We start from the raw sequence: 26985 nt of genomic DNA on the forward strand, positions 1-26985 counted from the left end.
TGCTGATGGAAGAGGTATTAGAGGAGTCAATAGGGGGCACTCACCCTGCGGTCTTTGTGGGTCCTAATACCCCAGTATAGTGACGGGGACACTATACTGTAAAAAGGTGCTGTCCTTCGGATGAGACGTAAAAATCAAGGTCCTGACTCTCTGTGGACGTTAAAAATCCCAGGCTGTTTCTTGAAAAGAGTAGGAATGTTACCCTGGTGTCCTGGCCAAATTTCCCATTGGCCTTTACCAATCATAGTATCCTAATAATCCAGCATCTCTGAATTGGCTTCATCACTCTGTTCTCTTCCCCACTGATAGCTGATGTGTGGTGAGTGTACTGGCACACAATGGCTGCTGTTGCTTCATCCAGTTGCGTGCTACACATTGGTGGTGGTGGAGAGGAGTCCCCATTACCTGTGAAGCGCTTTGAAGAGTGACCAGAAAAGTGCTATATAAGTATAAGCAATTATTAATTGACCCTAGTTTAATTTCTCATTCAAAAGACATTTTTGTCCATTTGTGTTCAGTGGTTCATATTTCATTGTTGATTCTGCATATGTCCACAGACTTTGTCATTGCCTTTGAAAATGTTTAATGCTTGAGCCAGGTGCTCTTGTGGACTCTGTTCAAGGTTCAGGATTAATGTCAGAACATTTAATTTGATCCAAGGAATGAACCTGGTCCATTTTATCCAGATGGATTCCATCCAGATCACCATCCCGTTTTAATCTCTTGCCAAAGCATTGTATTCCAAAGTAAGTCTTGTTATAGTCTTTGTGCTAACAATTAGGTATCACTAGTTTTGAAGTGTTAGCATCAGTCTACCTTTTACTTCATTTAATACGGTCTGATAAAAGTAATTCTCGGGGGTCAAAGTGTAGCCCATTCACATTGATAATTTTGAGGTAACACTAACTCTACTCTAATAATGTTTAACCTGCAATTAGAAAAAATGTAAAGCAACCAATCTTTGTGCATGGTCGAGTTTCTGCGAAAGTGTATAGTATCTTTTAAAAGCTGTATGTTCTTTACAAAGGGCAGAAGCACACTGAAGTTCAACAAAATAAAGATTCTTTCTGCAGGTCTCAGCGGACATCTGGAGAAGATGTAAAAAGATTAAAGGCTCTGAAGGTTGTCAATAAGTCTAAGAAAAGGGATAGTAAAATTGAGGCTTGGTATAATTTAATGAGTTTGAATAGTGTTACAAAACTGGACTATCAGAATCTTTTTGCCGATATGTGTGTCCCTCTGCAACATGATGCCTATGTAAATGTGGGCTAAATGTAATGTATCCAAGAGGGGATTATTGTTCATAGCTCTGTGAGCTTCATAAAAGCTTGGCACCACGATTACAATCCATATGCTCTCCAGGGTAAAAATCCTAATGATCACAGCAGCTTATAATAAACACTTCAGCATGATAGATCAGCCATACGTAACAAATACACAATCCAGCACAGAACAAAAAAGCACGAACAATTATGAATCACACCACCAATTTGGATGTTTTAGGATTTAAAGAACACATTTTTATTAAATTTTATTTCTTAATATTTTGGTCAAATTGTACAAATCCAATTAATTCAAACATTTGAACTTTTCCCTAACTTAAAATAAAATTCAGTTGTGTGCTGTTAATCTTCAATTGAGATGGAACGTGTGTGGTCTTTGTTTAGTCAATCAGCAATACAAATTTGCCTTCACTTGAATCATGCTGAACACTGTGAAGTGCATACTTTGTACGGCTATTTGCTTTTTCAGAAATTAAGACAAACGTAATGTATTATCAAATTATCAAAATTAGTAATGATTTTAAAACACATTTATCTTCTGATTCATATGTACATCGTTGTTTTATTAAAAATATTAATATTTTTACCAGTCTATGATTAGTCATGATATCATTGTACATTGCATACTGCTTTCCTGGGTGTGTTTTTATTTTTTCCTGTAATATACTGTATGGCTTCTTTTCACTAAACTGGACTAGATTTATCAAAAAAATCACCCGATGCCCCTCAAATTTAATTTGGAATTGTGCAATAAATTATGCATGAATATGATTTAAAGATTTATAATTGTATATAGTATACTGTATATAGAAACACAAATTGCATATACTGTATACATGTAAAGTGGAGAGTGAATCATCATTCATGGAACTTTAGTAATAGAAACATGCACTAACACTAAAATGTGGCCTTTTGTCTGAGGAGAAAAGCGAGAATCTTGTGCACAACATCTGTAGCAGCAAATGAACAGGTGCGTGTGCAGCCTTCCTCATCTAGTTCATATTTCATTTCAGCTCGACTGCTTTGATGAATATGCTTTTTCCGAGTTTCAGAACGCCGAATGTACCTTCTTAAATATATAATATTTCATATCAACAGTTCCGCACTGTTTGCCTCTTTTTGTAGAATATTAAAAGAAACTCAAGCCATGAAAACATGATAAGGTGTGCTTGTTTGGTTGTTTTATATAACAAAATGGAATTAAATGCCTGGAAACTTCATTGATGGATGGAGAAGCCAAGTGCTCTGGTTGACATTGACCTGATAGAGAGAATTAATGCTGACACCTTGCAAAAGAATGTAGGTCTGCACACAATTCCAGGCCCTGTTTTTCCCCTTCATTTTCTGATAGAGAGTAAGTAAAAGAGTGCTGTCAAAAGTATTGGGCTGTATCAATGACAGGGCTCATTATTTTTCTGTGCTGCAAGCCTGCTGTTGGCATTAGAGAATGTCTTCTTATTTGTCTTTTCCTGATTGTTTCTACTATCCATGATGCATTTACCACTACTGTTGAGCACAGATCAGATTGAAGGGGTTTACAAATCAAATGCGTCTACAGATCAGTTTTTGCAATAAACTGGAAAAAAAAAACATTCACTTTAATACATCCCAGGCTCAATTTGTTTTTTTTTTCTTATCATTTTAGAATAACTAGCTTGACGACTGGGCAGATGTTTTAATTTTCTTTTATCCATTAGATGCTATATGTTCTGTGTTTAGAATTAATTAAAAACAGTATTTTTGATCTGCTGCTGGGTCCTGACATCTTATATGATGTATATTGCATCTTCAGTGCAATGTTGGACATCTTTTAATGAAATTAGAATTTGTTTTATACACTAAAAATACAAAAATAAAAGAATTTTCCAAAAGCATACTGTATCTATCAAATTTGCTTCCAGTGATGTGGATGGTCAATCCTAGAACTTAGAGATTACTAGCTTACATCCATACTGTGACACAAGTTGATCAAAGCTGAGTTTCCACTAAATTGTGCTGAATACTATGTGAGAGTCCATAGCTACCCATTACTAGAAAGGAAGGTCATCTAGAAGATGTCTGCCTACTACTATGTTGGCACCACGTACTCATTGTGGTGTTCTACAACACCACTGGGGAGGAAATTTTAGCAACCTTCATTGAGTGAAGGTTATCTTCATATTGGAGCAATACAGGGGAAAATAAGCTATTTGTATCTTTATTTTGATTGATTTATTAAAAAAAGAAACTGTTGTAGAACTATGTAGTCAGTTTTTCAAATATCTTATGAGCCATTCCTGATACTACACTGTAGCATCAATGTGTAAAACAGTATTCACATATAGCTTGTCTTTGCATAGAACCTTCTCCCTGTATTAAAAATATAATTACCATGATAACAGTGAAGGGAAGGAACCTTTACTAACCCATTTATTTGGTAAACTTGTGTGGTACAGTATCTGTATCTCATACAGTTATCATGGCTTCTTGGTAGGTTATGATATAAGATTATAAGGCCTGAATGATCCCCATCCTTGTAAGCATGTATTGTAAAGACACAATGTTGAACACAATATCATAGTGAATTCAGTGTTCAACTACACAACAGAATTAGGCAACCAAGATAAATTGTGAAAATGCAGAGGAAAACAGGTAAAATACAAAATTCATTTATTGTGAACAATGGGAATTCCACCTCAGACATCCCTACGTTTTATTCCTTTCATCTATTTTACATGTACATTTATTTCCCTGATTTTCCAAATCTTTTACACCATCACTTCAAGTTACAGTATGTTACATATAGTTTCCTGGAATAAATGTATTTTTAAAACTAATGATGTGTCAGGTCTGTTTGTAATGTATCTTATGCTACAGTATTATTTTGTAGTAATCTCAAAAAGAAGCCAGATTTAACAATGGAAAGCAAAGATTCAAATTCCTTATGAGTCCCACATATAACAGAAAAGTGTAAACTCGTTTAGCTGGAAAAGGGCCTTTGCATTATTCATCACCAACTGTGCTTTATTATCAGAAGCAGTTTCCTCTGAGAAACCTGAGGAGTTCTGGAGAATACAGATTGTTTATAATTGAGAGGGGAGCCATAGGATTAAGGTCAGATTTACTTGTGGGGAAATTGTGTGAGTGGATGGATGTAATTAAGAAAAAAATCACTTTGACTCTCTGGTATTTCAAGAAAATGAGGTGCAAGACTAGGTCACAGGAAAGAGTGCCAGGAAGGTCAACTACAAGATCAATTTTTCTTAAAGATCTTATCCCTGCTCCCCCTCAAAAAATGAAAATGTAAATATCATTACCTACTCTTTAGTCTACTTATTTCCCTTTGCTTTCTGTTTTATAAATTGTGAATAGGACATTTTTAAATGTCTGCATCTACAAATACAGTCTTTCTCTGTCTTGTGAAGTAGAGTGAACTTGGATCATTATTTTCACACTCTAAATCTCCACTACACACACTTGCCATGTGTTAGTACATGAGAAAAATGAAAGAAACTACAACATAAATAATCTGATATTTTGATGGTTAAAATGATGTGGCTCATTACTATGTGTATGTATAGCCGGCAAAGGATCAAGTAAAGGTTAGAAAATAAAAAAGAAGAAAAGAAATGCAATGTTTCATCTGTGGAGCCTTTTTTAAGTGTGAAGAAAGCTCCACAGCTGAAACTTAGTGTCTTTTTTTCTCTTTTCAGCATTGAATAAGCCTTTACTTTTGGTTTGCAGCCTACACATGATGGTGCAGTTGCCTACTTGAACTACATACTGTATATATGACCTTGTACAGTACATATACCATAGACATAGATAATATAGCTTATTGTCTGAAACTGTGCAAATAATCTAATTATCCTCTGTAAGTCTAATACAGTGAGTTCACCTTAATATGTACTGTATATTAAGTCCATGTCAAGAGATCACATTTCTAGCTAAAATTTAAGCACAGTACGTGAACAGAGCTGCAGTCAATAAGCAGTATTTTTCTGTTGTTTGTCAAACAACCAGCATATTTGGTTTATCTGGCTTATGTTTCTCTTTGCTTTTGTTCTCAAACCAGGCTAATTGATTTCAATCACAAGGTCTTAAGCTTAAGAATTCCACTTTGTTTTTGTGTTCACTGATATTAAGTTTTTGTGATAAATGTCATGAAATAGAAGGAGGACACAAAAAACAAGAATCACAAAGGGTGTTTTCTTTTCAGTGATGTCTTTATCACATGATGTCTTTTTGTTTTGCTCTTCTACTTTTCTAGAAAATGTTTTTTTTCAGCCGCATATAGACATTGCCTTGTGGTGGCAGAAGGTTATTAATGGAAACTTATTTATGGTATTTCCTGTCATTGCTCTCCAAGTCTTGTATTTTGCTCTTTATGTTGCTGTAGAAACATGCCAGACTCTTTGTAAGGTGGATCATGTGTGGATGCTGCTAATTGCCTGCAAATAAGCTAATTTGACAAAGCACAGCAAGTGCATTTGGGAAGAGTACATATGCCTGACTAAGAACGCTACTCCATCTGGCAAAATAATTATATTTTTCTTTTTTCTTTTACACTATAGATTGCCTGAAATATCATAACTAATAATGAGACTGCATTGCCATAGAAACTCTTTGAACACAGAAATGGTGTCATTATGTGATAGACTCATATTATTCTTAGTTTTGGCATTATTGCATGGAAACATATTGAATATTGTAAGAAATAGGGGGTTACAAAGTTAGTGAAATATCAGCAGTTAGTCAAGCAGGTAAATCAATAATTGAAGCAATCATAACCCGAAACATGAAATGATTTTGGCAAGAATGTACCCAAGTTGTTGATGTACAGTATCTGGAGACACCGGAATTCCTTTTTCTCTGGTACAGCAATGACACACTAAACAGCACACAATATAAACATACAACATACAAGCTACAGTATGTACAAACTTACTAGGATGGTGTTTCAGGGGCCTACTGTACATCCTGAAAACAAAAACAGACTGCTACCAAGGATTCAGCTCTTATATAACACCTACCTGTACAATGACCAAAAAAGAAAGCTGTCTTCTAAACTAAACAGAATATGACCGATAGATAAATGTCTCTCTCTGTAAACTTTGATGCTAGAAAATGAATTGAAACCTTTTCTAAAAATGCATTCCTTAACCAGGAGAGGCCATTTTTAACTGAGGGATTTTTTTATACAGGAAATCAGAGTTTCTAACAACAACAAAATAGCAAGCTTTCTTAACAAAGTTCAAATAATTAATCCCAATCAGTTCTTGACTGATGATCTGGGCAAGGAGCTCCGACTTCCAACTTTGTGTTCCCATCTTCCCTCCTGTATTTCTTGTCTTTCTTCTGTTGGCCTGTTTCATTCTGTGGTCCTGGAGTGTTGCTTGACAATTTATAATTTACCCAGAACTTAATTAACTATAGAATTTTGCACCCTACATCATAGAAACATATCTTTGCTTTGACGTTGCTGAGAACTGGAAATGTTGACAGTAACCAGGTGTAATCCATTGTATCTAGATTCTTCAATAGTCACTTACAATAGCCTGTTACAATATAGTAAAGTAAGAGCCAGAGATGCAAAGTTCAGTACATTTCATCTCCATACATAAGTATTCAGTTATATTGTTGTAGCAGATGTAGATACCAGGAATACTGCTCCACTGAGAGTGACAGGGGTAAGTAAAATATTGATGCTGAAAGGAATTTTTCAGAACACTGTCTCATAATTCAAAATAAATAAATTCTTGCATTTATTTTGTTCAGACAAATAGAAAAAAAATCAGACATCATAATAATATATAAAAGAATATAAACCAAAATCCAAGAATCATAGCCATTTCTTAAATTAAAAGCCATACTCTATCTTCAGCTTCAACGACACTGATAGTATATTTGTTCATGAGTCTAAAGCAGCAATGTCATTTATTGTAGGATGAAGACCAGAATTTTACAAAGAGAAAGCCATAAGTTTCATAATATTCTGTTCCCCTGCAAAAGAACTCACTGTATCACCTCTAAATATATATATCCAATACCACGCACAGTCAAGGCACCTCTGGACAATTTCAGAACACTCAGATGACATCTTGTATTTCGAGCAACCTTATTTACTGCATCTCTTGCAGAAAATGACCAGCTGTTTACATTGGTGAGACAGGAAGGAGACTAAGAGACCATTTCAGGGAACATGTCAGGACTGTGAGGATCAAAGATCTCTCCGAACCCTTAGTTTCCCATTTCATACTGATCTTTCTGTCTGCGTTCTCGCAGAGGGGTTTTGGAGCTCCTATTACAGAAAGACATCCACAACCAAAATGATCCCGAAACTAGGATCGCACCTTCCCCCTTCTCTCAATGATAGACTCATTTCCTTCTAATCCTCTCTATTCATTTGCAGGTTTTGACTTCACACCTCTCTTCCCCTCTCTTGACTTCACATCACCTGAGTGTCGATACTGCTTCTCTCATGCTCCTGTTTCCTTTCCACTCCTGTCTTTTGTTCTCCCATTCCTTATCGACTGCCATTTTTCTTCTCTCCCCCACACCTAGAGAGAAGGCTCCACAGCCAAAATGTTGTCTCTTTTCTTTTTAACATGGGATACACTTTTACTTGTTCTTTTGTACACTAGGAGTCATTGACTTAATTATTGAGTTTCACAATAAGCAACTAAGGTGCTTACTAGCCACAAAAAACTCAAACAAAAAAGGCCATATTACAAATCCATTGCTCACTCTTGAACTCTGCATCCTGCACCAAATATTGGATTCCTTTACCAGGAAAAGGATTGTCACACCTGTGCAGAAATCCACTTCTGTTACTAACATTCTTATCACATATTTGTGGTGCATGAACCTGTCGACTGTGTTTACATAGGTGTTCTCATTTGTGTGATAGGGTTTATTCATATTACAAATGTTAAATACATATGAAGCGAATATAAATGGAATCACAAATTATCTCTTATTCCTTACTACTGTATATATATTATATATATAGTAACATAATATAAATATAGTATAGTAATAATATATTAAGATATAATATATATATTATTCCTTACTATAGATTAGTAGATATTAGTTTGATTGGCTAGGCCACTTTTTGATGCCTCAAATCTCAAATAAAAATGAATAACCGTTTATTTTTCAAGAGGCTGATCTCAGGAACATGGAGCATGTTAGGTCATGTGTACTTCTGTTTAATACCAGTGTAACACTAGTAATTTAGAAGAAAAAATATCTTAACACTAAAAATTAGTTGTAGTTGGATTTAATTATCATCTGATAATATTGTTGCAGGTATCAGTGAGATATTTTAATTAAATTAAGGAAGGTAATCTGGTCATTTTAGTTGCACCTGACGTGATAATTATTGAGCCCAGGTGAGAAGGAGGCGGTCGGAACCTTTTTTTAAAGAGAAGGTTGGAATCTGGAAGAAAGGGAATACTGTATATGTCAGAAAAAAAGCAAGGAGGACAAAAGCCGAGGAGACAGGCCAGTTCTTTCTGTTTATATTTCTTCAATAAAGTTCATGTGCTGGTAGAAAAACATGACTACACTGAGTCAACTCCACAGACTTTTGTCATATTCAAAATATGTTTTAAACATTCCAGGAATATTCATTTTTTTTGTAACATCAGAAGATCTGAAAGAAAAATGCAGACAAACAGTATGGTGGGCAAACAGCCACTGTCTTTTGAGTGAAGCATTGAGGCATTGAAGTGGTCTTTAATATTCTTTATATCACACATTCAGTGATTATACAATGTAGTGAGTAGTAAAGATTATTCTTATCCATTGGCTGCTTTGGCATTTGAACAAAAACTGATAAAGGAAACTATTTCTGTATGAAAAGAAAAGCAATTTTGGGGGGATGTAGACCATGTGGAGTATGGTCTGTGGGTTCAATAGCTGTGTAGAAGTGTTGCATACACAGGGTCTTGTAGTTATCAGGATGAAACTTTCTAAATTAAAGACATTGTTGTAATCATGCTATGTTTTGACCCAATAAGGTTATTTAAAGTGTTGAGAAAATAAGGATCTTACTGTAGAGATTTCAATTAAATGTTTGCTAAAAATCCTTTTGGCATTGACTAGCTTCATTCATTTGAATACATTTCTATCTTGAAGTACTGTATACTGTACTATTAGGTGAGAGGAATACCAAAACTGTGGCATTGATTTAGTTATTTCTTTATGTACTGTACTGTACACCAACAGGAAGAAAGTATGAATGCATAATCCCCATCATTGTCATCTTTTGATTTTCTTAATAACTGAAGGTGTTTTTTTTCACTATTTATTGTCCTTTCTTAATATCTCCTTAATGAAGGCTCTTCCTTTTTATTTCAGTCTAAAAGCTTTTTATCTATACCTCAGACATCCTCTCAGTCTATTCTTTAGGATAGCTTTGAATGCATTAGAATCTTTGGGTTTGAGATATTATAGACATACTGTACAGTACCTGAATTATCCCAAACCTGGTAAAGCCAGGTTTCTGTCAAGCATAAAAGACATATAAAATAGTAAAATGAATAATAAGGAAATAGAAACACACATTTTCTTCTGCACTGCATCCAGCAGAAATCCCAACTTACTTGCTCTTCATTTTGAATATTTGACCTGCAGAGGAAGTGAGAGTGCAGGTACTGTAATATACCCTCCAGAGCATAAAGCAAATGCTAATGTCAAAACAAATAGGACATTGTACAGTATGTCTAGTACTTTAGTTCAGATTCTGTGCTGTGCCACAAATTTGATTGGTCTGCAAAGGTGCACTATGCAGGATGTCCATAGTTAATTAGTACTATATTGTACATAATATAACTAATTGTTTTTTTATTTACTTATATGTAGCTTTTGTTTCTTCAGTAAACCTCACACATCTTCACTATGTGTTTTACCTAATTATGGTCATAAAATTATAACTGTGAGATCTACCATTTGATGAACTAACTTGTTGTTAGTTATGATTGTTTTTGCTGATACAAACATCTGTGCACTCATTTTGAGAATGTGAGTGAGAGCCATGAATAACAAATGAAGGATTGTAAAGTCTTGCAATCTTTCAGGTGTAGAAAAAAACTTTAGAGCTATATCTAACTTCTAATAATGCTCAGTGGAGTTATTGATTGTATCAATGATGAGTCATGTCACATCCATTGGCTGTTGACTGTGCTGAGGGATCTGACATAACACAATGGGCTTGCCCTTATCCTTTGCCTTCTGTTGGTGCTCACATTATCATATGTACTTAGCTAACCTATAGATAAAGCACTAAGATAAAACACTAAAAAAACTGTTCAGGGAGATATTTTTTACAAATGACCAGACTACACCTCAGAACTGTGTAGCTCCTTAAAACTGGGAATTATTTTCACAGCTTTTGATGCAATATTGAACAGCTCCTCCTTTTGAATATTTGGAAATCAAATATAGATGGAGTTCACATAGGGCTTTAGAAGGAATCAGGTTAGATCGCTTATATCTAAATCAAAACCTCCTAAATTATATATTAACACCATGTGTTGTAGATTCACTATTACGTTAAATATCCATATGCACTGAAATGACACTGAAACGTATTAAACTATTTTTTTACTTTGAACTGTTTCAAGACTTTATCAGATCTTACATTAAGGATATTATTCAGCAGATTGTCTGTTTCAGTCTGAAGAGTGCTGCAGAACAAAATGTAGTAATGTAAGCATTATCATAAGTAAAAGAAAACAAGAAGATTTTTGATTAAAAAAGAAACTAAAGATGTGTACTGCAGTGTGAAATATATGGCTGAGAGGAATGGAAGACAGCTAAGCTGATTAAGTAAAAGTAGGTAAACAGTGAGGTTGGTTTGAAAACTACAGTACAGTCATGTGCCTACAGAGATTCGACTTGCACAAAAGTATCTGTATTTTATGTGTATTATTATTATTAAAAGTATTATTTTTTTCCATATATAGATATTTGCACTGCATTGGTCTAAAGGGGACTGTAGCCTAAATTGTCCTAGAGGCGAGATTTTGAAAGAAAGTGATAATACTGTTCAGAATCTTGTCTTTGGCATTGAATAGAGAAGCATATTAACACATAAAGACACATTTTGGGGGTATTCATGACATTTACCCAGTTAAGCTTGAAAGCATGCTCATTGAGATCACCATCCAAAACAAAATTTCTAAAAGTAGAATACATGTCCAAAAATGGATTTTTTCCCCTTGTTGATACATTCTCTTTAGTTCAGTGTGCTTGCTCAACCATTTCAGACACATATTTTGTTTCAGTGAAGTCTATTTTGCACTCAAATGAGTGGAAGGTTGCATTAAATAATTTGTAGAAATTCAGAGCTCTAACCCTAACCTGGTGCAAACCCTAAGCTAGGGTTAGGGTTAGGATTCCTGAAAGACCTAGGCCTTTTTTGATGTCATGGCTGTGCTTTAGGTCAGAAATGGTTGTTAGGAAAGGTGTTATTACAGTGATATCTGCAGAATTATTTTTTTCCATATATAGCTATTTGCACTGCAGTGGTCAAAAGGGGACTGTAGCCTAAATTGGCCTAAAGGCGAGAGTTTGATAGAAAGTGATAATACTGTTCAAAATCTTGTCTATGGCATTGAATACAGAAGCATATTAACACATAAAGCCCACATTTTGGGGGTTATTCCTGACTTTTACCCAGTTAAGCCTGAAATCATGCTATTTGAGATCAATATCCAATACAACATTTCTAATAATAGAATACATGTCCAAAAATGGAATTTGACCCTTGTTGATACATTCTCTTTAGTTCAGTGTGCTTGCTCAACCATTTCAGACACATATTTTGATTCAGTGAAGTCTATTTTGCACTCCAATGAGTGGAAGGTTGCATTAAATAATTTGTAGAAATTCAGAGCTCTAACCCTAACCTGGTGCAAACCCTAAGCGAGAGTTAGGCTTAGGATTCCTGCAAGAGATAGACCTTTTTTGATGTCATGGCTGTGCTTTAGGTCAGAAATGGTATTTAGGAAAGGTGTTATTACAGTGATATCTGCAGAATTATTTTTTTCCTATATACCTATTTGCACTGCATTGGCCAAAAGGGGACTGTAGCCTAATTTGTCCTAGAGGCGAGATTTTGAAAGAAAGTGATAATACTGTTCAGAATCTTGTCTTTGGCATTGAATAGAGAAGCATATTAACACATTAAGCCCTCATTTTGGGGGTATTCCTGACTTTTACATAGTTAAGCTTGAAAGCATGCTCATTGAGATCACCATCCAAAAAAAAATTTCTAAAAGTAGAATACATGTCCAAAAATGGATTTTTTCTCCTTGTTGATACATTCTCTTTAGATCAGTGTGCTTGCATAACCATTTCAGACACATATTTTGTTTCAGTGAAGTCTATTTTGCACACAAATGAGTGGAAGGTTGCATTAAATAATTTGTAGAAATTCAGAGCTCTAACCCTAACCTGGTGCAAACCCTAAGCTAGGGTTAGGGTTAGGATTCCTGCAAGAGCTAGACCTTTTTTGATGTCATGGCTGTGCTTTAGGTCAGAAATGGTAGTTAGGAAAGGTGTTTTTACAGTGATATCTGCAGAACTATTTTTTTCCATATATAGCTATTTACACTGCAGTGGTCAAAAGGGGACTGTAGCCTAATTTGTCCTAGAGGCGAGATTTTGAAAGAAAGTGATAATACTGTTCAAAATCTTGTCTTTGGCATTGAATAGAGAAGCATATTAACACATAAAGCCCATATTTTGGGGGTATTCCTGACTTTTACCCAGTTAAGCTTGAAAGCATGCTCATTGAGATCACCATCCAAAACAAAATTTCTAAAAGTAGAATACGTGTCCAAAAATGGATTTTTTCCCCTTGTTGATACATTCTCTTTAGTTCAGTGTGCTTGCATAACCATTTCAGGCATATATTTTGTTTTAGTGAAGTCTATTTTGCACTCCAATGAGTGGAAGATTGCATTAAGTAATTTGTAGACATTCTGAGCTCTAACCCTAACCTAGTGCAAACTCTAAGCTTGGGTTAGGGTTAGGTTTCCAGAAAAAGCTAGACCTTTTTTGATGTCATGGTTGTGCTTTAGGTCAGAAATGGTAGTTAGGAAAGGTGTTATTACAGTGATATCTGCAGAACTATTTTTTTCCATATATAGCTATTTGCACTGCAGTGGTCAAAAGGGGACTGTAGCCTAATTTGTCCTAGAGGCGAGATTTTGAAAGAAAGTGATAATACTGTTCAGAATCTTGTCTTTGGCATTGAATAGAGAAGCATATTAACACATAAAGCCCACATTTTGGGGGTATTCCTGACTTTTACCCAGTTAAGCTTGAAATCATGCTCATTGAGATCACCATCCAAAACAACATTACTAATAGTAGAATATATGTCCAAAAATTAATTTTTTCCCCATGTTGATACATTCTCTTTAGTTCAGTGTGCTTGCTTAACCATTGCAGACACTTATTTTGTTTCAGTGAAGTCTATTTTGCACTCCAATGAGTGGAAGGTTGCATTAAATAATTTGTAGAAATTCAGAGCTCTAACCCTAACCTGGTGCAAACCCTAAGCTAGGGTTAGGGTTAGGATTCCTGAAAGAGCTAGACCTTTTTTGATGTCATGGCTGTGCTTTAGGTCAGAAATGGTAGTTAGGAAAGGTGTTATTACAGTGATATCTGCAGAACTATTTTTTTCCATATATAGCTATTTACACTGCAGTGGTCAAAAGGGGACTGTAGCCTAATTTGTCCTAGAGGCGAGATTTTGAAAGAAAGTGATAATACTGTTCAAAATCTTGTCTTTGGCATTGAATAGAGAAGCATATTAACACATAAAGACACATTTTGGGGGTATTCATGACATTTACCCAGTTAAGCTTGAAAGCATGCTCATTGAGATCACCATCCAAAAAAAAATTTCTAAAAGTAGAATACATGTCCAAAAATGGATTTTTTCCCCTTGTTGATACATTCTCTTTAGTTCAGTGTGCTTGCTCAACCATTTCAGACACATATTTTGTTTCAGTGAAGTCTATTTTGCACTCAAATGAGTGGAAGGTTGCATTAAATAATTTGTAGAAATTCAGAGCTCTAACCCTAACCTGGTGCAAACCCTAAGCTAGGGTTAGGGTTAGGATTCCTGAAAGAGATAGACCTTTTTTGATGTCATGGCTGTGCTTTAGGTCAGAAATGGTAGTTAGGAAATTTGTTATTACAGTGATATCTGCAGAATTATTTTTTCCATTTATAGCTATTTGCACTGCAGTGGTCAAAAGAGGACTGTAGCCTAAATTGTCCTAAAGGCGAGAGTTTGAAAGAAAGTGATAATACTGTTCAAAATCTTGTCTTTGGCATTGAATAGAGAAGCATATTAACACATAAAGCCACATTTTGGGGGTATTCCTGACTCTTACCCAGTTAAGCTTGAAATCATACTCCTTGAGATCACCATCCAAAACAACATTTCTAAAAGTAGAATACATGTCCAAAAATGGATTTTTCCCCTTGTTGATACATTCTCTTTAGTTCAGTGTGCTTGCATAACCATTTCAGACACATATTTTGTTTTAGTGAAGTCTATTTTGCACTCCAATGAGTGGAAGGTTGCATTAAATAATTTGTAGAAATTCAGAGCTCTAACCCTAACCTGGTGCAAACCCTAAGCTAGGGTTAGGGTTAGGATTCCTGCAAGAGATAGACCTTTTTTGATGTCATGGCTGTGCTTTAGGTCAGAAATGGTAGTTAGGAAAGGTGTTATTACAGTGATATCTGCAGAACTATTTTTTTCCATATATAGTTATTTGCACTGCAGTGGTCAAAAGGGGACTGTGGCCTAAATTGTCCTAAAGGCGAGAGTTTGAAAGAAAGTGATAATACTGTTCAAAATCTTGTCTTTGGCATTGAATAGAGAAGCATATTAACAGATAAAGCCACATTTTTGGGGTATTCCTGACTCTTACCCAGTTAAGCTTGAAATCATGCTCATTGAGTTCACCATCCAAAACAGAATTTCTAAAAGTAGAATATATGTCCAAAAATGGATTTTTTCCCCTTGTTGATACATTCTCTTTAGTTCAGTGTGCTTGCATAACTATTTCAGGCACATATTTTGTTTCAGTGAAGTCTATTTTGCACTCCAATGAGTGGAAGGATGCATTAAGTAATTTGTAGACATTCTGAGCTCTAACCCTAACCTAGTGCAAACCCTAAGCTAGGGTTAGGGTTAGGATTCCTGAAAGAGCTAGACCTTTTTTGATGTCATGGCTGTGCTTTAGGTCAGAAATGGTAGTTAGGAAAGGTGTTTTTACAGTGATATCTGCAGAATTATTTTTTTCCATATATAGCTATTTGCACTGCAGTGGTCAAAAGGGGACTGTAGCCTAAATTGTCCTAAATGCGAGAGTTTGAAAGAAAGTGATAATGCTGTTCAAAATCTTGTCTTTGGCATTGAATAGAGAAGCATATTAACACATAAAGCCACATTTTGGGGGTATTCCTGACTCTTACCCAGTTAAGCTTGAAATCATGCTCATTGAGTTCACCATCCTAAACAAAATTTCTAAAAGTAGAATACATGTCCAAGAATGGATTTTTTCCCCTTGTTGATACATTCTCTTTAGTTCAGTGTGCTTGCATAACTATTTCAGGCACATATTTTGTTTCAGTGAAGTCTATTTTGCACTCCAATGAGTGGAAGGATGCATTAAGTAATTTGTAGACATTCTGAGCTCTAACCCTAACCTAGTGCAAACCCTAAGCTAGGGTTAGGGTTAGGATTCCTGAAAGAGATAGACCTTTTTTGATGTCATGGCTGTGCTTTAGGTCAGAAATGGTATTTAGGAAAGGTGTTATTACAGTGATATCTGCAGAATTATTTTTTTTTCTATATACCTATTTGCACTGCATTGTTCAAAAGGGGACCGTAGCCTAAATTGTCCTAAAGGCGAGAGTTTGAAAGAAAGTGATAATACTGTTCAAAATCTTGTCTTTGGCATTGAATAGAGAAGCATATTAACACATAAAGCCACATTTTGGGGGTATTCCTGACTCTTACCCAGTTAAGCTTGAAATCATACTCCTTGAGATCACCATCCAAAACAACATTTCTAAAAGTAGAATACATGTCCAAAAATGGATTTTTCCCCTTGTTGATACATTCTCTTTAGTTCAGTGTGCTTGCATAACCATTTCAGGCACATATTTTGTTTCAGTGAAGTCTATTTTGCACTCCAATGAGTGGAAGGTTGCATTAAATAATTTGTAGAAATTCAGAGCTCTAACCCTAACCTAGTGCAAACCCTAAGCTAGGGTTAGGGTTAGGATTCCTGCAAGAGATAGACCTTTTTTGATGTCATGGCTGTGCTTTAGGTCAGAAATGGTAGTTAGGAAAGGTGTTATTACAGTGATATCTGCAGAATTATTTTTATCCATATATAGCTATATGCACTGCAGTGGTCAAAAGGGGACTGTAGCCTAAATTGTCCTAAATGCGAGAGTTTGAAAGAAAGTGATAATACTGTTCAAAATCTTGTCTTTGGCATTGAATAGAGAAGCATATTAAAACATAAAGCCACATTTTGGGGGTATTCCTGACTCTTACCCAGTTAAGCTTGAAATCATACTCCTTGAGATCACCATCCAAAACAACATTTCTAAAAGTAGAATACATGTCCAAAAATGGATTTTTCCCCTTGTTGATACATTCTCTTTAGTTCAGTGTGCTTGCATAACCATTTCAGGCACATATTTTGTTTCAGTGAAGTCTATTTTGCACTCCAATGAGTGGAAGGTTGCATTAAATAATTTGTAGAAATTCAGAGCTCTAACCCTAACCTAGTGCAAACCCTAAGCTAGGGTTAGGGTTAGGATTCCTGAAAGAGATAGACCTTTTTTGATGTCATGGCTGTGCTTTAGGTCAGAAATGGTAGTTAGGAAAGGTGTTATTACAGTGATATCTGCAGAATTATTTTTATCCATATATAGCTATATGCACTGCAGTGGTCAAAAGGGGACTGTAGCCTAAATTGTCCTAAATGCGAGAGTTTGAAAGAAAGTGATAATACTGTTCAAAATCTTGTCTTTGGCATTGAATAGAGAAGCATATTAAAACATAAAGCCACATTTTGGGGGTATTCCTGACTCTTACCCAGTTAAGCTTGAAATCATACTCCTTGAGATCACCATCCAAAACAACATTTCTAAAAGTAGAATACATGTCCAAAAATGGATTTTTCCCCTTGTTGATACATTTTCTTTAGTTCAGTGTGCTTGCATAACCATTTCAGGCACATATTTTGTTTCAGTGAAGTCTATTTTGCACTCCAATGAGTGGAAGGTTGCATTAAATAATTTGTAGAAATTCAGAGCTCTAACCCTAACCTGGTGCAAACCCTAAGCTAGGGTTAGGGTTAGGATTCCTGCAAGAGATAGACCTTTTTTGATGTCATGGCTGTGCTTTAGGTCAGAAATGGTAGTTAGGAAAGGTGTTATTACAGTGATATCTGCAGAATTATTTTTATCCATATATAGCTATATGCACTGCAGTGGTCAAAAGGGGACTGTAGCCTAAATTGTCCTATATGCGAGAGTTTGAAAGAAAGTGATAATACTGTTCAAAATCTTGTCTTTGGCATTGAATAGAGAAGCATATTAACACATAAAGCCACATTTTGGGGGTATTCCTGACTCTTACCCAGTTAAGCTTGAAATCATGCTCATTGAGTTCAACATCCTAAACAAAATTTCTAAAAGTAGAATACATGTCCAAAAATGGATTTTTTCCCCTTGTTGATACATTCTGTTTAGTTCAGTGTGCTTGCATAACTATTTCAGGCACATATTTTGTTTCAGTGAAGTCTATTTTGCACTCCAATGAGTGGAAGGATGCATTAAGTAATTTGTAGACATTCTGAGCTCTAACCCTAACCTAGTGCAAACCCTAAGCTAGGGTTAGGTTTAGGATTCCAGAAAGAGCTAGACCTTTTTTGATGTCATGGCTGTGCTTTAGGTCAGAAATGGTATTTAGGAAAGGTGTTATTACAGTGATATCTGCAGAATTATTTTTTTCCCTATATACCTATTTGCACTGCATTATTCAAAATGGGACCGTAGCCTAAATTGTCCTAAAGGCGAGAGTTTGAAAGAAAGTGATAATACTGTTCAAAATCTTGTCTTTGGCATTGAATAGAGAAGCATATTAACACATAAAGCCACATTTTGGGGGTATTCCTGACTCTTACCCAGTTAAGCTTGAAATCATACTCCTTGAGATCACCATCCAAAACAACATTTCTAAAAGTAGAATACATGTCCAAAAATGGATTTTTCCCCTTGTTGATACATTCTCTTTACTTCAGTGTGCTTGCATAACCATTTCAGGCACATATTTTGTTTCAGTGAAGTCTATTTTGCACTCCAATGAGTGGAAGGTTGCATTAAATAATTTGTAGAAATTCAGAGCTCTAACCCTAACCTGGTGCAAACCCTAAGCTAGGGTTAGGGTTAGGATTCCTGCAAGAGATAGACCTTTTTTGATGTCATGGCTGTGCTTTAGGTCAGAAATGGTAGTTAGGAAAGGTGTTATTACAGTGATATCTGCAGAATTATTTTTATCCATATATAGCTATATGCACTGCAGTGGTCAAAAGGGGACTGTAGCCTAAATTGTCCTAAATGCGAGAGTTTGAAAGAAAGTGATAATACTGTTCAAAATCTTGTCTTTGGCATTGAATAGAGAAGCATATTAAAACATAAAGCCACATTTTGGGGGTATTCCTGACTCTTACCCAGTTAAGCTTGAAATCATACTCCTTGAGATCACCATCCAAAACAACATTTCTAAAAGTAGAATACATGTCCAAAAATGGATTTTTCCCCTTGTTGATACATTTTCTTTAGTTCAGTGTGCTTGCATAACCATTTCAGGCACATATTTTGTTTCAGTGAAGTCTATTTTGCACTCCAATGAGTGGAAGGTTGCATTAAATAATTTGTAGAAATTCAGAGCTCTAACCCTAACCTGGTGCAAACCCTAAGCTAGGGTTAGGGTTAGGATTCCTGCAAGAGATAGACCTTTTTTGATGTCATGGCTGTGCTTTAGGTCAGAAATGGTAGTTAGGAAAGGTGTTATTACAGTGATATCTGCAGAATTATTTTTATCCATATATAGCTATATGCACTGCAGTGGTCAAAAGGGGACTGTAGCCTAAATTGTCCTATATGCGAGAGTTTGAAAGAAAGTGATAATACTGTTCAAAATCTTGTCTTTGGCATTGAATAGAGAAGCATATTAACACATAAAGCCACATTTTGGGGGTATTCCTGACTCTTACCCAGTTAAGCTTGAAATTATGCTCATTGAGTTCAACATCCTAAACAAAATTTCTAAAAGTAGAATACATGTCCAAAAATGGATTTTTTCCCCTTGTTGATACATTCTGTTTAGTTCAGTGTGCTTGCATAACTATTTCAGGCACATATTTTGTTTCAGTGAAGTCTATTTTGCACTCCAATGAGTGGAAGGATGCATTAAGTAATTTGTAGACATTCTGAGCTCTAACCCTAACCTAGTGCAAACCCTAAGCTAGGGTTAGGTTTAGGATTCCTGAAAGAGCTAGACCTTTTTTGATGTCATGGCTGTGCTTTAGGTCAGAAATGGTATTTAGGAAAGGTGTTATTACAGTGATATCTGCAAAATTATTTTTTTCCCTATATACCTATTTGCACTGCATTATTCAAAATGGGACCGTAGCCTAAATTGTCCTAAAGGCGAGAGTTTGAAAGAAAGTGATAATACTGTTCAAAATCTTGTCTTTGGCATTGAATAGAGAAGCATATTAACACATAAAGCCACATTTTGGGGGTATTCCTGACTCTTACCCAGTTAAGCTTGAAATCATGCTCATTGAGTTCACCATCCTAAACAAAATTTCTAAAAGTAGAATACATGTCCAAAAATGGATTTTTTCCCCTTGTTGATACATTCTCTTTAGTTCAGTGTGCTTGCATAACCATTTCAGGCACATATTTTGTTTCAGTGAAGTCTATTTTGCACTCCAATGAGTGGAAGGTTGCATTAAATAATTTGTAGAAATTCAGAGCTCTAACCCTAACCTGGTGCAAACCCTAAGCTAGGGTTAGGGTTAGGATTCCTGCAAGAGATAGACCTTTTTTGATGTCATGGCTGTGCTTTAGGTCAGAAATGGTAGTTAGGAAAGGTGTTATTACAGTGATATCTGCAGAATTATTTTTATCCATATATAGCTATATGCACTGCAGTGGTCAAAAGGGGACTGTAGCCTAATTTGTCCTAGAGGCGAGATTTTGAAAGAAAGTGATAATACTGTTCAAAATCTTGTCTTTGGCATTGAGTAGAGAAGCATATTAACACATAAAGACACATTTTGGGGGTATCCCTGACGCTTACCCAGTTAAGCTTGAAATCATACTCCTTGAGATCACCATCCAAAACAACATTTCTAAAAGTAGAATACATGTCCAAAAATGGAATTTGACCCTTGTTGATACATTCTCTTTAGTTCAGTGTGCTTGCTCAACCATTTCACACACATATTTTGATTCAGTGAAGTTTATTTTGCACTCCAATGAGTGGAAGGTTGCATTAAATAATTTGTAGAAATTCAGAGCTCTAATCCTAACCTGGTGCAAACCCTAAGCTAGGGTTAGGGTTAGGATTCCTGCAAGAGATAGACCTTTTTTGATGTCATGGCTGTGCTTTAGGTCAGAAATGGTAGTTAGGAAAGGTCTTATTACAGTGATATCTGCAGAATTATTTTTTTCCATATATAGCTATTTGCACTGCAGTGGTCAAAAGGGGCCTGTAGCCTAAATTGTCCTAAAGGCGAGAGTTTGAAAGAAAGTGATAACACTGTTCAAAATCTTGTCTTTGGCATTGAATAGAGAAGCATATTAACACATAAAGCCACATTTTGGGGGTATTCCTGACTCGTACCCAGTTAAGCTTGAAATCATGCTCATTGAGTTCACCATCCAAAACAACATTTCTAAAAGTAGAATACATGTCCAAAAATGGATTTTTCCCCTTGTCGATACATTCTCTTTAGTTCAGTGTGCTTGCATAACCATTTCAGACACATATCTTGTTTCAGTGAAGTCTATATTGCACTCCAATGAGTGTAAGGTTGCATTAAATAATTTGTAGAAATTCAGAGCTCTAACCCTAACCTGGTCCAAACCCTAAGCTAGGGTTAGGGTTAGGATTCTTGCAAGAGATAGACCTTTTTTGATGTCATGGCTGTGCTTTAGGTCAGAAATGGTAGTTAGGAAAGTTGTTATTACAGTGATATCTGCAGAATTATTTTTTCCATTTATAGCTATTTGCACTGCAGTGGTCAAAAGAGGACTGTAGCCTTAATTGTCCTAAAGGCGAGAGTTTGAAAGAAAGTGATAATACTGTTCAAAATCTTGTCTTTGGCATTGAATAGAGAAGCATATTAACACATAAAGACACATTTTGGGGGTATTCCTGACTCTTACCCAGTTAAGCTTGAAATCATACTCCTTGAGATCACCATCCAAAACAGCATTTCTAAAAGTAGAATACATGTCCAAAAATGGATTTTTCCCCTTGTTGATACATTCTCTTTAGTTCAGTGTGCTTGCATAACCATTTCAGGCACATATTTTGTTTCAGTGAAGTCTATTTTGCACTCCAATGAGTGGAAGGTTGCATTAAATAATTTGTAGAAATTCAGAGCTCTAACCCTAACCTGGTGCAAACCCTAAGCTAGGGTTAGGGTTAGGATTCCTGCAAGAGATAGACCTTTTTTGATGTCATGGCTGTGCTTTAGGTCAGAAATGGTAGTTAGGAAAGGTGTTATTACAGTGATATCTGCCGAATTATTTTTATCCATATATAGCTATATGCACTGCAGTGGTCAAAAGGGGGCTGTAGCCTAAATTGTCCTAAATGCGAGAGTTTGAAAGAAAGTGATAATACTGTTCAAAATCTTGTCTTTGGCATTGAATAGAGAAGCATATTAACACATAAAGCCACATTTTGGGGGTATTCCTGACTCTTACCCAGTTAAGCTTGAAATCATGCTCATTGAGTTCACCATCCTAAACAAAATTTCTAAAAGTAGAATACATGTCCAAAAATGGATTTTTTCCCCTTGTTGATACAGTCTCTTTAGTTCAGTCTGCTTGCATAACCATTTCAGGCACATATTTTGTTTCAGTGAAGTCTATTTTGCACTCCAATGAGTGGAAGGTTGCATTAAATAATTTGTAGAAATTCAGAGCTCTAACCCTAACCTGGTGCAAACCCTAAAGTAGGGTTAGGGTTAGGATTCCTGCAAGAGATAGACCTTTTTTGATGTCATGGCTGTGCTTTAGGTCAGAAATGGTAGTTAGGAAAGGTGTTTTTACAGTGGTATCTGCAGAATTATTTTTTTCCATATATAGTTATTTGCACTGCAGTGGTCAAAAGGGGACTGTAGCCTAAATTGTCCTAAAGGCGAGAGTTTGAAAGAAAGTGATAATACTGTTCAAAATCTTGTCTTTGGCATTGAATAGAGAAGCATATTAACAGATAAAGCCACATTTTAGGGGTATTCCTGACTCTTACCCAGTTAAGCTTGAAATCATGCTCATTGAGTTCACCATCCAAAACAGAATTTCTAAAAGTAGAATACATGTCCAAAAATGGATTTTTTCCCCTTGTTGATACATTCTCTTTAGTTCAGTGTGCTTGCATAACCATTTCAGGCACATATTTTGTTTCAGTGAAGTCTATTTTGCACTCCAATGAGTGGAAGGTTGCATTAAATAATTTGTAGAAATTCAGAGCTCTAACCCTAACCTGGTGCAAACCCTAAACTAGGGTTAGGGTTAGGATTCCTGCAAGAGATAGACCTTTTTTGATGTCATGGCTGTGCTTTAGGTCAGAAATGGTAGTTAGGAAAGGTGTTTTTACAGTGGTATCTGCAGAATTATTTTTTTCCATATATAGTTATTTGCACTGCAGTGGTCAAAAGGGGACTGTAGCCTAAATTGTCCTAAAGGCGAGAGTTTGAAAGAAAGTGATAATACTGTTCAAAATCTTGTCTTTGGCATTGAATAGAGAAGCATATTAACAGATAAAGCCACATTTTAGGGGTATTCCTGACTCTTACCCAGTTAAGCTTGAAATCATGCTCATTGAGTTCACCATCCAAAACAGAATTTCTAAAAGTAGAATACATGTCCAAAAATTGATTTTTTCCCCTTGTTGATACATTCTCTTTAGTTCAGTGTGCTTGCATAACTATTTCAGGCACATATTTTCTTTCAGTGAAGTCTATTTTGCACTCCAATGAGTGGAAGGATGCATTAAGTAATTTGTAGACATTCTGAGCTCTAACCCTAACCTAGTGCAAACCCTAAGCTAGGGTTAGGGTTAGGATTCCTGAAAGAGCTAGACCTTTTTTGATGTCATGGCTGTGCTTTAGGTCAGAAATGGTAGTTAGGAAAGGTGTTTTTACAGTGATATCTGCAGAATTATTTTTTTCCATATATAGCTATTTGCACTGCAGTGGTCAAAAGGGGACTGTAGCCTAAATTGTCCTAAAGGCGAGAGTTTGAAAGAAAGTGATAATACTGTTCAAAATCTTGTCTTTGGCATTGAATAGAGAAGCATATTAACACATTAAGACACATTTTGGTGGTATTCCTGACTTTTACCCAGTTAAGCTTGAAATCATGCTCATTGAGATCACCATCCAAAACAAAATTTCTAAAAGTAGAATACATGTCCAAAAATGGATTTTTTCCCCTTGTTGATACATTCTCTTTAATTCAGTGTGCTTGCATAACCATTTCAGGCACATATTTTGTTTCAGTGAAGTCTATTTTGCACTCCAATGAGTGGAAGGTTGCATTAAATAATTTGTAGAAATTCAGAGCTCTAACCCTAACCTGGTGCAAACCCTAAGCTAGGGTTAGGGTTAGGATTCCTGCAAGAGATAGACCTTTTTTGATGTCATGGCTGTGCTTTAGGTCAGAAATGGTAGTTAGGAAAGGTGTTATTACAGTGATATCTGCAGAATTATTTTTATCCATATATAGCTATATGCACTACAGTGGTCAAAAGGGAACTGTAGCCTAAATTGTCCTAAATGCGAGAGTTTGAAAGAAAGTGATAATACTGTTCAAAATCTTGTCTTTGGCATTGAATAGAGAAGCATATTAACACATAAAGCCACATTTTGGGGGTATTCCTGACTCTTACCCAGTTAAGCTTGAAATCATGCTCATTGAGTTCACCATCCTAAACAAAATTTCTAAAAGTAGAATACATGTCCAAAAATGGATTTTTTCCCCTTGTTGATACAGTCTCTTTAGTTCAGTGTGCTTGCATAACCATTTCAGGCACATATTTTGTTTCAGTGAAGTCTATTTTGCACTCCAATGAGTGGAAGGTTGCATTAAATAATTTGTAGAAATTCAGAGCTCTAACCCTAACCTGGTGCAAACCCTAAACTAGGGTTAGGGTTAGGATTCCTGCAAGAGATAGACCTTTTTTGATGTCATGGCTGTGCTTTAGGTCAGAAATGGTAGTTAGGAAACGTGTTTTTACAGTGATATCTGCAGAATTATTTTTTTCCATATATAGTTATTTGCACTGCAGTGGTCAAAAGGGGACTGTAGCCTAAATTGTCCTAAAGGCGAGAGTTTGAAAGAAAGTGATAATACTGTTCAAAATCTTGTCTTTGGCATTGAATAGAGAAGCATATTAACAGATAAAGCCACATTTTGGGGGTATTCCTGACTCTTACCCAGTTAAGCTTGAAATCATGCTCATTGAGTTCACCATCCAAAACAAAATTTCTAAAAGTAGAATACATGTCCAAAAATGGATTTTTTCCCCTTGTTGATACATTCTCTTTAGTTCAGTGTGTTTGCATAACTATTTCAGGCACATATTTTCTTTCAGTGAAGTCTATTTTGCACTCCAATGAGTGGAAGGATGCATTAAGTAATTTGTAGACATTCTGAGCTCTAACCCTAACCTAGTGCAAACCCTAAGCTAGGGTTAGGGTTAGGATTCCTGAAAGAGCTAGACCTTTTTTGATGTCATGGCTGTGCTTTAGGTCAGAAATGGTAGTTAGGAAAGGTGTTTTTACAGTGATATCTGCAGAATTATTTTTTTCCATATATAGCTATTTGCACTGCAGTGGTCAAAAGGGGACTGTAGCCTAAATTGTCCTAAAGGCGAGAGTTTGAAAGAAAGTGATAATACTGTTCAAAATCTTGTCTTTGGCATTGAATAGAGAAGCATATTAACATATTAAGACACATTTAGGTGGTATTCCTGACTTTTACCCAGTTAAGCTTGAAATCATGCTCATTGAGATCACCATCCAAAACAACATTTCTAAAAGTAGAATACATGTCCAAAAATGGATTTTTCCCCTTGTTGATACATTCTCTTTAGTTCAGTGTGCTTGCATAACCATTTCAGGCACATATTTTGTTTCAGTGAAGTCTATTTTGCACTCCAATGAGTGGAAGGTTGCATTAAATAATTTGTAGAAATTCAGAGCTCTAACCCTAACCTGGTGCAAACCCTAAGCTAGGGTTAGGGTTAGGATTCCTGCAAGAGATAGACCTTTTTTGATGTCATGGCTCTGCTTTAGGTCAGAAATGGTAGTTAGGAAAGGTGTTATTACAGTGATATCTGCCGAATTATTTTTATCCATATATAGCTATATGCACTGCAGTTGTCAAAAGGGGGCTGTAGCCTAAATTGTCCTAAATGCGAGAGTTTGAAAGAAAGTGATAATACTGTTCAAAATCTTGTCTTTGGCATTGAATAGAGAAGCATATTAACACATAAAGCCACATTTTGGGGGTATTCCTGACTCTTACCCAGTTAAGCTTGAAATCATGCTCATTGAGTTCACCATACTAAACAAAATTTCTAAAAGTAGAATACATGTCCAAAAATGGATTTTTTCCCCTTGTTGATACAGTCTCTTTAGTTCAGTGTGCTTGCATAACCATTTCAGGCACATATTTTGTTTCAGTGAAGTCTATTTTGCACTCCAATGAGTGGAAGGTTGCATTAAATAATTTGTAGAAATTCAGAGCTCTAACCCTAACCTGGTGCAAACCCTAAACTAGGGTTAGGGTTAGGATTCCTGCAAGAGATAGACCTTTTTTGATGTCATGGCTGTGCTTTAGGTCAGAAATGGTAGTTAGGAAAGGTGGTTTTACAGTGATATCTGCAGAATTATTTTTTTCCATATATAGTTATTTGCACTGCAGTGGTCAAAAGGGGACTGTAGCCTAAATTGTCCTAAAGGCGAGAGTTTGAAAGAAAGTGATAATACTGTTCAAAATCTTGTCTTTGGCATTGAATAGAGAAGCATATTAACAGATAAAGCCACATTTTGGGGGTATTCCTGACTCTTACCCAGTTAAGCTTGAAATCATGCTCATTGAGTTCACCATCCAAAACAGAATTTCTAAAAGTAGAATACATGTCCAAAAATTGATTTTTTCCCCTTGTTGATACATTCTCTTTAGTTCAGTGTGCTTGCATAACTATTTCAGGCACATATTTTCTTTCAGTGAAGTCTATTTTGCACTCCAATGAGTGGAAGGATGCATTAAGTAATTTGTAGACATTCTGAGCTCTAACCCTAACCTAGTGCAAACCCTAAGCTAGGGTTAGGGTTAGGATTCCTGAAAG

This window comes from Lepisosteus oculatus, chromosome 24, assembly GCF_040954835.1.
Source record: "Lepisosteus oculatus isolate fLepOcu1 chromosome 24, fLepOcu1.hap2, whole genome shotgun sequence".
In the NCBI taxonomy this organism is placed as follows: Eukaryota; Metazoa; Chordata; class Actinopteri; order Semionotiformes; family Lepisosteidae; genus Lepisosteus; species Lepisosteus oculatus.